Genomic DNA, 3,511 nt, shown 5'->3' on the forward strand with positions numbered 1-3,511 from the left:
AGAGGGGAATAATCACTTGTGTCTTGTTTTAGGGAAAGGCTGTCCAACTGGCAGCCTACAGACCACATGCAGCCCATGAGGGATTAACATGCAGCCCCTGGACTCCCACCTGGCCGCTACTGTCCCCAGCACTGGCTGAAGCAGCAACTGGGGTCTCAGGCTCCTGCTCCCTCCTCCGCTTCCACTTCCACCAAGGGGATAGGGTGGGGTAATACAGCCAGCCCATGATGCCAGGACAGCTGGTGGTCCAGAGTGCCCATGTGGAACGATGCAGCATGGGAGGTTGTGGCCAGGGAGCTGAAGGTGAGGTGCAGTACCACATGCAGTGCAGCAGGGAGACACCTGCCTGCATGTCTGCACATGGTGTGCAGCTTGGGCCCATGGCCTCAGCTAATGTGGCCTCTGCAGCATGTGGCCCCTGCTGGTGCATCCTATAGGGCATGTAGCCCCCAGCTGCCCCTAGAAGATGGACAGGCCTGGATTAGGGTACCAACATACCTCTGTAGCCCCCAGTTTGAACACCTTGGATGCCTCATTAATAACCTTCAACCCCTCCTGGAAAATGATGACCACCTCATCACTGACCTCAGAGTAGCTGTTCTTAAACAGCAAAACTTTAAAGATGAACTGGAACGGAAAATAGCAGAACAAGACATCATTCACGGACTGGATTGTGTTAAGCATGGTCTGAACAAAAATTATGGAATTTATCCCAATTCTTGGATTAGCTTTTGTGACCCCTTTGTCCTTATGGGTTTATAGCTTGTTTGCCTCTCCCACTCTCCCAGCACTGCTTCCCCACCTCCCCACCCCACTTTGTATTCAAATTAATTTATCCATTTGGTAGGCTGCTCCATGCATTTCACAGCATCTGATGAAGTGATCTTGGGGTACAGGAAAGCTTATGCTACAGATCTCTGTAACCTACCCTGCCTTCTGCCTGACTTCACACTAACATAGCTAACTACTCTCATTTTAGGTAGCCATGGGGGACCAACCTGTCCTGGCTTCCAGACAGCTCCCCAACCTCAAATGGTGTCTTTCAAGCAACAGATTACTTAAACTCTACTCTGAGGCACCAGTCCTTTCAGCAGACAGATTCAAACTCTGCACCCTCATCAATGCATATCACATCATCACTGGACCAAATAATATGGATTATAACATCCAAGGTTCATTCAGCTGCACCTCTATCAATGTCATTACTTAGCTACAGTGCCTCTCTACTGTCTACACTGGACAGACAGGGCAATTCCTACATAAAAGAATGAGGGAACACTGATTTGATATCAAGTCCAAAAATATACAAAAGCCTTTGGTAGAACACTTTAACCTTTCTGTACCTTCTGTCCCTGACTCATCTTCATGCATCTCTTGCTCATGAAAGGTTATACATCTCTGATTCACTTTGTCGTGGAAACACACGCAGCATACTTTTGGGTCAGGTCAGCAGAAGCTTTTATTTAAAAGAAACTACAGCTGTAGGGGGGATTCCAAAGTGACATGGATTTCCCAAGCACTTGGAAGGGGTCCCCCCACAAGAGCAAAATCAGGAGGCTTATATACTTTTTAACAGTTGCTTACAACTCACGTGATCATATAGTGAAATTAGCATAAAAAGCGGCTATAATATTACTTCATTATTTTTTTGCTGTAATCAGGATGGGAACTAATGGGGGAGGCGAGGTTAGTTCACAAACCTCCTTCTTGCACCTGCAAATCAGAGTTGTATATACTTTTTGCTATCTTCAAGGCCGCGGTGAGCGAAGCAGTTGCAGAGGAGTTATAAAGAACAAACACTTTTTCTTATCTGTTCTACTAATACAGAGCCAGCAATTCTCCACAAAGCGGTTATGTCATCTTATAACTAAAATAGTCAAAGTTTAAGGCATATATTTTTTCTGATTCCACAGTCCCCCCCCTTTGAGACTATTTAGTCTCACTTTACCCTTAAATTTTTATTTTCATGAGCCCCTCTATTTCATCATGCAGCCTTTCATGTTTTCTTTTAATCTGCTCACACTTTTGTAACACCATTATTCTAGACTCTGCTGTGGGTTTTCTTGCCTTGCTAAAGCTTCTCCTGCTGGCTTTCACGCAGCAGAGGATCAGTTGCACTAAGACATAAAACACTTTCAGAGCTATAAAGACAAACAATATTCCATACAGGATTTTCTTGCCAAGGGCCCCGGAATCTGGGAGCCAGGAGGTTAGCCAAGACCACATTTCCTTTAGACCCCAGTCAGTATTCTCTGAGGCCACTTGATGTAAGACCCTTAACTGACTTCGGATTTTACGAATGTCAGTTTCAATTCGCATGTCCTGATTGACATAGACACAACAGGTGGAGTTTACTAAGGCACATACTCCTCCCTGGGATACCAATAGGTAATCTAGGGCTACGCGGTGTTGTATAGTTACTTGTGAGATCTGGGAGATCTCTTCTTGCAGAGCCTGAATTGCATCCGCAGTGGCATTTCCCATAGCTTCCATTGTGGCTGAAATGTTAATTATGGCTAGTTCCAATTCTCTTACTCCAAGCCACGGTATGAAGGTTCTCACAAATTGATGGAACCCTGTGTTTCTGGTAGCTAAGGGGTTAACCGCCCTTTTCATGTGATGGTTGAAATTTTTTACTTGTTCCAGATATATTGTACTATGCATTTCAAAACCAGGGATAACACGTCCAAGAGTGCATGCCCCCACCCAATTCCAGGGCAAGATTTTATGAGCCCTGTTTCCGCAGAGCCAGTAAAGGCCTGGGGCAGAAAGGGTACTCAAATCTCGACAGGTGTTGTGCCATATCCGGCACTTTCGATTAATATGCATCGTATAGGACGGACCACGTTCAGCTGTTATCCTGCTGGACCGAGATATATTACAAGAAGTAAAATTGGAGTCAATGTAAAATTCCGATCTGTTTGCAATGAGAGCAACATGAGGTTCCTTAGAAAAGTTGTAGACCATGAATCCTGTACAATTGAGAGAGGGTACATTACCCAACAGGATTCCACTGGTGCTATTGGGGCTATAATCTAGAGTAGTTAGGCAATGAGGGTAGTGTCCTACAGGTGTGGCTTTATTATAAGCTCCGGTGTTGTTGGATCTGTAACAGAAAGGCGCCTCTACTCTTGGGGAGATTATCCAGTTAGCAGGGGCGGCCCTCCATTCTTTAGGAGCGGACCGATGGGCAGCTAACGAGTAGTGTCTAACGAAGCCGCCGTTTATTGTTCCCCATTGCCGGAGGGATATTGGTACTCCGATCATTGGGATTCCTTGTTGTAGGTGCGCTGGGCTGTGAGAGCATATCCAGCAGTCACTTTTATTTCCAGCTTGAGCCACCGTACGGGAGATCTGCAAGTACAAATTTTTCTCCCACCCCCCTTGGGTGATACTGAGATACCCAAGTGTGATATATAAGGATATCAGTGCCATTTTTAGATACAGGAGGGACAAAGAATTTTAACAACAAACATAACCAGCACCAGTAAGAAAAAGAACACTATCAGCC

The sequence above is a fragment of the Alligator sinensis genome, unplaced genomic scaffold (genome assembly GCF_000455745.1).
Source record: "Alligator sinensis unplaced genomic scaffold, ASM45574v1 scaffold17_1, whole genome shotgun sequence".
In the NCBI taxonomy this organism is placed as follows: domain Eukaryota; kingdom Metazoa; phylum Chordata; order Crocodylia; family Alligatoridae; genus Alligator; species Alligator sinensis.